The sequence below is a fragment of the Podarcis gaigeae genome (genome assembly GCF_964106915.1).
Source record: "Podarcis gaigeae genome assembly, chromosome: Z".
Lineage (NCBI taxonomy): Eukaryota > Metazoa > Chordata > Lepidosauria > Squamata > Lacertidae > Podarcis > Podarcis gaigeae.
Genome location: NC_139691.1, coordinates 6,151,481 through 6,160,569, shown reverse-complemented (window position 1 = coordinate 6,160,569; position 9,089 = coordinate 6,151,481). Strand labels below are relative to the sequence as shown.

At 43.9% G+C, this 9,089-nt stretch overlaps 1 long non-coding RNA gene across 1 annotated transcript; it reads left to right on the top strand.

The window, feature by feature from the left end:
• The first annotated feature begins 1,939 nt into the window (after window positions 1–1,939).
• LOC310836572 lies at window positions 1,940–8,389 on the top strand. Its single transcript, XR_014560159.1, has 3 exons — window positions 1,940–1,991; window positions 6,317–6,419; window positions 8,323–8,389. It is a non-coding gene; the product is annotated as an uncharacterized lncRNA (long non-coding RNA).
• Window positions 8,390–9,089: the final 700 nt, after the last annotated feature.

Genomic DNA, 9,089 nt, shown 5'->3' with positions numbered 1-9,089 from the left:
CAGTTGCTAGTCCTGAGTGAGCATATTATAGCTACCCTATATTCTTTGTACAATGACTCTCAAGGTGAATTATAGCTCTGCCCTCTGATACGCTGCTGGGTCATCACTCAAGAACACAACTTGCACTTATGCCAGCGGAAATAGATTTTGCCCAGCAGGTAATTAATTTCCTCTGAGCAGTTTCTCACACCCAAAATTGGTCACCGTCTGCTCAATTAGAGGAGGCTTTTCACAAAGGGGGAACATAATATGAATCATGGGGATTTCAACTCTGCTACAAAATGCCTGAAACAGTAACCAAGAAAGCATCAAATTGCTATTTGGTGTTGATGACAGCTCACAGATTCTAGATAATATTGAAAAATACAGAATCCTGTGAATCTCAAGGTTTGATAGCCGCTATCATATTTCCCAAAGATAAACTCTTTGTTTAGGAAATGTCTTTGGGTTCAATAACACCCAGAATATCCTTGCAGAAAATGCAATTGCAAATTAATGAAATTTGGAATTCCAGATTTAGAAATATACCATCATGCCTACTTATTGTTAAGTATCAAATATTTGAAACCTGTGGTTGGTCATAACTTCCCGACCTGAGCAACTTTAGAACACACTTTTCTTCTTCTTCTTTGGTGATCATTTGTAGCCGAGTAAGATTGTCTTCCATGAACACAGTCTTAACAGTGAGTCCATAAGTGACAGTGGATGCCAATTCTGGACATATCTGTCAAGCGTCCCTTATTTGGTGGGACAGTCCCTTATCCCAGCACCATGTCCAGCTGCTGTCCCTTATTGATGATGTCCCTTAAATTTCCCGGGTTTCAAAGGAAGCAGCTCCTCTCCCTCACTCCCTCCCTGCCAGCCAGGGAGGAGGGAGGCTCCAACTGTGTTGCTTGGCTGCGTTGCTCACCCAATAAGAAGTCTAAGAACGACTGGGGGGGGGGTGGAAGAAGAAGAATTTGGATTTGATATCCCACTTTATCACTACCTGAAGGAGTCTCAAAGCGGCTAACATTCTCCTTTCCCTTCCTCCCCCACAACAAACACTCTGTGAGGTGAGTGGGGCTGAGAGACTTCAGAGAAGTGTGACTAGCCCAAGGTCACCCCGCAGCTGCATGTGGAGGAGCGGAGACGCGAACCCGGTTCCCCAGATTACGAGTCCACCACTCTTAACCACTACCCCACACTGGATCTCCAAGGCATAGAGCTTGCATGCCTTGTGCTGATCAAATTGGCTGTGTTGCCTGGGGACTCGCCTTTGATCAGCGCTTCCCAGTGGAGAGGTGACGGTGGTTTTCCTTGAGGCTTGAGGCTTCGTTTGGCTGCTGGCTGGGCTTTCTGCCTTTGGCTCAGAGGGGCTCAGAAGTTGAACATTCCTGTGTCCACAAAATCCCTTATTTTGGCTTCTGAGCCCTTATTTTTGAGGTTGCTGGTCCCTTATTTTCAAATCTGTAAGTTGACAGCTATGATTCTGGATCCACATGTTCTTCCACTGTGAGGACATAGGTTTCTGGGTGGGAGTTGATCACAGTGAGGGTTTGCCAAACGTGCCTTCCTCTTAGCATGTTTCTCCCTTTTGTCCTGAGTTCTAGCGTCTTCAAAGTCCATAACACCTTTGGTAAAGGCTGTTCTCCAACTGGAGTGCTCACAGTTGCTGATGTTTAACCAACATTTTCTTAGATTTGCCTTGAGAGAGTCTTTAAACCTCTTTTGTTGACCACCAGCATTATGTTTCCCATTTTTAAGTTTGGAATAGAGTAGTTACTTTGGAAGACCATAACCAGACATCCAAACATGACGAGTCCAACGAATTTGATGTTGAAGAATTGTTGCTTTGACATTGATGATCTTGCTTCTTTCAGTACATGGGGGTTAGTTCACCTGTCTTCCCAAGTGATTTGTAGAATTTTTCAGAGACACCGTTGTGGAATCATTCAAGGAGTTGGAGATGGTGTTTATAAGTGGTCCATGTTCCACAAGCGTACAGTAAGGTTGGTAGTACAATAGGTTTGTAAACAAGCATTTCAATTTCCCTGCAAATGTCCCAGTCCTCAAACACTCTGCATTTCAGTTGGAGAAAGCTGCATTCACAGAGCTCAAGCGATGCTGGATTTTGTCATCAATGTCGGCCATTGTGTTGGCTGGAGAATATTAGGATCAAAATACTTGAAAATTCAGGTGACTCTTGAAACAAGTCTGTTAGAAGGATATGGAGTATATTGTCTAATAAAAATAAATCTGATCCATTTTCACATGCTAAACTCACTATGTAGGGAGATCCTATTTTTAAAAAATTGGGTGAAAGATAGTAACATGGAAAAAATGGATGGAGGCAGGGGTATTGACTTTGGACATAGCTGTCAACGTTTCCCTTTTTTAAAGGGAAATTCCCTTATTCCAAATAGGATTCCTCGCAAGAAAAGGGAAAAGTTGACAGCTATGACTTTGGACCAACTGATAGATGAGGAAGATGAATTTTATATGTATGCTGCTTCAAGAGAAAAATATCACCTATCAGGTGCAGACCAGTGGCAATATCTGCAGCTACAACATCTTCTAATAAATTCGTTTGGATTGGCAGCTTTTTCAGATTCTGAGACACTTGAGACATTGAAACAATTGGATAATTTGTTTGAAACCAAAAAGCCAGTTATCATTTTTAATAGATATTTATTATCAATAAATAAGTTTGAATGGGATTAACTGCTCAAACCATCCCTTGCACTGTTCTGATATTTTGGGGCTTCTTATATTTATCTTGCACAGAAAGCTGCATTATATCATTTCAGCCTACCTGCACCTCTAGTCCAAAATTGTCTACTGTGGCTATGACATTCCAGGGGCTCAGGTGGACAGAAATATTTCCCATCACCTTCTGACTGGAGATGCCAGGGATCAGGGGCACTGACTTAAGCCCCAAAATCTGGGTGCCTAGCATGCGTGTGCACCACATTACATGATATCATGATGTCATGTCATGTCCATGCCTGCCTGCACCCTATCACCATGGGGGTGACTGGGCGCTTTATGAGAGGGGGCTGGAGGTGGGAAGCAGGGCTAGATAAAACTGCCCATAACTTCTGGTTTGTGGTGCTATTTGCAGAAAACGAGCAAGCTCTCAAGGGCACAAATGGAAGGTGTTTCTTTTTCACTGCTCAGACTGGAGTCTATACTCGTCTGTGCTTTCTGGGAGCCAGGAATGGGGGGGGGGGAGGAGACTCTGGCAATGTTAGTGCGAGCTTCCTCCACCCCTTTGCTCCAACAGCCTCTGCCTCAACTGCTTTTCCAGCTGCAAAGTTGCCAGTTTCCTCATCCCTGCAAGAAGCTTACACATGTTTCCGAGCTAGAATATGCCGGTCCCTGTCCCACCCCAGCTGCTCAGCTCTATCCCGAATGCCCTTCTCTGAAGCTGTGATCACCCCATCAGAGAGGTGGCACCCAGGGCCCCAGAGAGTTGGGGCCTATTCCAGGGAAGGCACCCAGGATGTTCTGGGCTGTATGCTATTCTCTGTGTCTGCTAATACAAGGGCTCTTCCACTAGCAGAAGGATTAGCTTAAATGTTGCACAGTAGGGGAATCCAATGCAATAGCCTAACTAGAGGAAACTCTTGCACAACAGATTGTGTCATATATTGCACAACAACAGGCTCATCCATCTGTTGTGCTTCAGCTTTAAAAAAAAGTTAAGGGACCCCTGACCGTTAGGTCCAGTCGTGACAGACTCTGGGGTTGCGGCGCTCATCTCGCTTTATTGGCCGAGGGAGCTGGCGTTTGTCCGCGGACAGCTTCCGGATCATGTGGCCAGCATGACTAATCTGCTTTTGGCAAACCAGCTTTAAAGGGTGGATTTTCATGGTGAAAGCTCTGCAGAAAAAAAGAGCACTCAGACAAGAAGCCTTAAAATATGAAACTGTGCCTGGAAAGAGCAGGGTCAAAGGTGGCTGTGGATGAGCCCAAAGTTACCACCAACCTGCAACAGCCTTCCACTGGCATTAAACATGTTGTCAGCAAACCAAGTGATTTTATCTTAGCCCTGAATTGGATACAACCCTCTGTGTACAAGACCCAATCCATCTCACTGAGCTATAATTCATATCTGAATGTGGTTTCTCTTTGTGGGATATGGCCTCCTATAATAAAGAATCAGGCTTTAGACTTCATCTTGATCTTCATGGCACAGAGTAGGCAATAAAGTTTGTGGGTCTTCTGCACCCCTTTCTAGTAGGATTTGGATTTTTGCACAAAATAATATAATAGGCAGTAGGAGGTGGGGAAGGGATAAGAAAAGCCAGCAAGTAGTAAATTAGTTTATTGTCTTTGTAGATGCTGAATCCCCTTAGGGGATCCCCAGCAAGACTGTTGCTTCTTTTTTATTGGAGTTCTGTATTGGAGTTATAAACCCCTTTAAATGAGTTGAGATCATTAGGGAAGCTCGGCTGATCACTGATGAAAAAATATAACAATTAAAACAAAGCCCAGGAAGAGGGGAAAGAAGGGAGATGGAGCATGGGCGCATTAGAGCCAGAAAGCGAACAAGATATTAACACTTAATAACAAATACTAATAATGGCACAGTATCAGGTCCTAATTAAAAGTTTCTGAAAAAGGGAGTGGGAAAGAGAAGAATTAATCTGGAGCATTTGTCAGGAACAGCTTCTGATGGGGATTAAGGAGACCATTTTGGCTACAGGAAGAAAAGGCAGGAAGACACCACCAGAGGCATAGGAAGGGGGGTGCGGGCTGCCCCGGGTGTCATCCTTCAGGAGGGGTGACAAAATGGCACACCGTGGGGGGGGGCACTTACTGCGGGGCCTGGCCTGCAGCACGCCTGGGCCACTCATCTCTGCCCAAAATGGATCACTGTGGCACCCCATCCTTCAGGAGGGGTGACAAAATGGCACACCGTGGGGGGGCACTTACTGCAGGGCCTGGCCTGCAGCACGCCTGGGCCACTCATCTCTGCCCAAAATGGATCACTGTGGCACTGTTGGAGACTTCAGAATCCAGACCAGAATGGAAAAATCCAGGCAGCAATATTTTTTAAAAGAAGTTTTATTGACTTTGGTTTATTTGTCAGACAGGCAAAGCAAAGTGGGTACATTCGGCAAAAATGAGAGAATGCCCCCGAACACCAGGGGCAGACAGTTTTTATCCCCTTAGGCAAAGCAAAGTTCAGCCTCTAAACTCACCCCCCAAACATTTCCCTTTATGCATATTCATTGAAGCTCAACCAATTAAAGAATTGATGGTGGCCCTTCGGTTCCAAGCTGCATTATCCACTAGGTGGCACTGATGGCTTAAAATCCTCTTGACCTATTTCCAATTCCTTGTAAAACCACATTGGCCATCCGTATTCTCACCTTATTTTGTGGTGGGCTACATCTTTCCTGTTGTTCGCTCTATTCTCGGTGTGTTTACGGGAATTGGGTCAATAGCTAGAGCAGGTGTGAAGTGCTCTGACCACATTTGCTGCCTTTACAAAAATGCTGTGTGCAGGCAGAGGAGAGAAATAGTTTTTAGCTTTTAGCTTGCTTCTTATAAAATAGCTTCAGTCTGGCTCTCCAAAGTGGACCCAGGTGGACCCTTGGTCCTCACTCCTTCAGCACCCCCATGGGCGGCTCGCCCACCCCCACTGCACCAGGTGCCAGAGCAGCTAGCTATGCCCCTGGTCACCACCAACAGGTAGAAGACACCATAGCAATGTGGGTAGGTCCGAGTGATAGAATAGGGCTGTGCTGGTAGGTTCAGAAGCTTAGGAAAGTGTTGGTCAATGCCAAAAGCTTAGCCCTGGTGCTAAGCTCTAGGATGTGCCAGTTCTTGCATTACTGTGTTGTCACAACCAGCCCATACCTGTTTCAAATTGATAGGAAAGCTTCACGATCACAAAACGTTGGATAAACTTTGTCCAGTCTTCAACTGAAGGGGTGACCAACTCCCAGTCTTAGTGTTTGATCTGGCACTCCAAGCAAATATTTTCCAACACCCCCCCTAAAAAGCAACACTTTTGAGAGCAATGGTAAAAAAGAAGGGAGTTAAGGGAGGAGTAAAGTAAATACAACACTAGGGTAGATGCTTAAACCTCTCTGCCCAGCCCAGCAGCTCAACGAAGATGAAAACCACTCATTTCCTAGTCATTATATCAATTATTTGATGAGTGACAAGGCAGAAATAACACCCTTCAGCTGATCTGCATGGATCAGCTGGCCCTTGACACCAAAGATACTTGTTTTTAGGAGCTACCCTATTCTTTTGACTGCAAATTCTTTGGATTCATTTTAATAATGTATATTTATGTTGCAGTATTTTTTTATTCCAGGAAATGCACCAATATCTTGTTAATTGGTGCAACAAGTGGTCTTCAGCACAGCACACAAGAATGACTATTTATGCATCATTGAGACCACAAAGTCCATGATATGGTACGTTTATGAAGGCTATTGTTGTGAGTTAGGGAAAAGAAAGATTTTAATATAAAATTCATTGGTGTGGTGTGGTGTGTGTGTGTGTGTGTGTGTGTGTGTGTGTGTGTGTGTGTGTTTGAGGGGCCATTGCTCTGGGCACAGTTTATTGGGGGGGGCACATAATGGTGCCCTGCCCCATCGTGAGCTGTGGCCTCCTCAGTGCTCTCCAGCTGTCATGCATCCTGGTCCTTGCTTGCAGGAAGGGTGCCATGAGCTGTTGTGTCCTTCTCAGCTCCCCCCCCCCACTTGGAGGGTGCCAGGGGCATGCAACCCACTTTGCAGCAGTGGGCAGGTGTAGTCTAGCAGTGCCCCCTTGCCCCCATGGTGTTCCTTGTGTGTGCCCTTGTGTATGCACCTGCCTATGCCAGGCGCAAGCGAGAAACGCTCCGCCACTGCTGTGAGGGCTTGTTGCACATACCACACGTGTATATCAACCTACACAATGCAAACAACAACTTACTGCAATCAGAAACCCCTTACCCAGACTTGATGAAAATGTACTGGAACTACACAAAAGATTTTGCAGGGGATGTTCAGGGTTGATGGAATCCCTTCTGTGCCATCAGCAGGCCTAAGTATTCAAATCTTTCCCCTTTTCTTCTTTTCCTTTTTGCACATCTCTGAAGGCAATGCCAAATTTTAATTATTGTTGCTTTTTGCTCTTTGTTATCTTAATTAACTTTGACTTGCTGACTCTTCTGAGGGAAATGAGGGCTTGACCTGACTCCTGTATTGCACTTTGGAAAGATAGCAGGAAATACGGTCATTTCAGACAGGGCCTGTTTGGAACCACTGGCAGCCAGAGAGCTTTGCCCAAGCCATTAATCTTCAGTGCGCTGATGTGGAAGACTGAGAAGGATAAAGTAAAGGGGAGGGGAGTCCTTTTGGGACAAAACACAAGACTTCAGTGAACAACAGCTATAAATGCCCACCAATGCTTTTTGACTTTGGAATACATCTCACTGGCCTGCAATGGATTAAATGATTAAATGGAGCCAGGAAGTCTTAGGAGGAAAGATATTTAGATCCCTTCTATTTGTTTTAGTTTTGCATTTGAAAAAAAAAGAAAAAAAGACTATGCTTCCCCCTCTCAGTTAGGACAGTCTTCCCCAACCTGGTGCCCTCCAGATGTTTGGGGCTAAAAACCCCACCCCCCTCAGCCCTTGGCCATGCTATCTGGGGCTGGTGAGAGTTGCAGTCCAACAAGATTTAGGCACCAGGTTTCAAAAGGGCTGATGTAGGAAATAGCTTTGTGCATGAGGAAAAAGGAGATAAGCAGGCAAGACACAAAGGCATGGGTGTAAACTAGGGCCATGTTATTAGTCACAATAGATCTTATGATCAACATGGAGGGGTGGATAAGGAATGGCCTTGGTCTTGATATACACCTGGAAAAAGCAGAAACAAGAAACAAAAACCGGCTGCTCTTTTGTTTCCTCCCATTAGTGTGAAGGAATGCACATACCAAAGGCCAGATGACAAGAGATTGAAAATATGTCAATTCTACCTTCTGGCTTGGCCAGCACAAGCAAGCAGGGATTAGAAGAGTAGATTTTTCTACTATGCATTTTCCCCACTGCCACCATCACTTTAGGATTGCTCTGGAAATAAATGGCAAGAGTGTTAGGATGACCTTCTGAAGGACTTTCTGTTCTGCTTTCCCTGTCTCAGCATCAGATGTGCTTCTGCCATAGATAGCTCTGTGAATTTGACCCCAGGGCTGTGTCTGACAGTACAAAACTTCTCCTTCCAAGCTCACTCCCTTCCCAATGTGACACATTTGCAGTGAGAAGCCTGGAAGGAAGAGTATATATTTACAACTTTATAACGTGCATTCTTTTGCTATGCATTAATTTTACAGAATAAGTCTGCAACCTAAGGAAGACTTTTCTGAGAGGAAGACCCATTGAACACAGAAGATAATAACTGGGTAAACATGTATAAGATTGCATTGCAATACAGTATATATATTTCCTTTTAAAAAACAATTTTATTGAAGGTTTTTAATATATTGAGTACTAAAATCCAAACTCATTTATAAAAAGATAATAAAAAGCAATGTATGGGGTTGCCATATGTTGAAGAGCGAAAAAGAGGGTGCTATGACAACTCTCATTTTAAATACCCCTACTATATGTAGGCAATAAAAGCTGTGATAATTGCTGAGGGGGGGGGGGCAGGAGAAGAGAAGAAAGAGGAAAGCAAGTATTCAACCACAAAAATGTCTAAGTCTTATCCAGAAAGTATAGTCAGAGATATTTTGGCAAATTTTAAAAAAATCCACCCAGACAGAAATTTTACCCCTGAAAAAAAAAAAAAGATGACATGTCCTGGAAAAAGAGGACACATGGCAACCCTAATATATCAAAAAGGAAGAAGAAGAGAAAGAAAATATAAAATAGAATACTCATGATGCTTACAAAACACGATTATATAAAAAAGAGAAAGAAATAAAAAAGAGGAAAAATAACTAAAAGAATAGAAAAGTATAGAAAAATAGATTAAAAGAACTCCCATCACCCTATCTGACAATTATCTGTAGCAACAATAATTCAAAATGTTTAACATATGCACTTCAGAATGCATTCCCCTCCCCAAATTTCCTTCCCAAGCCCAGCCAGTCACTCT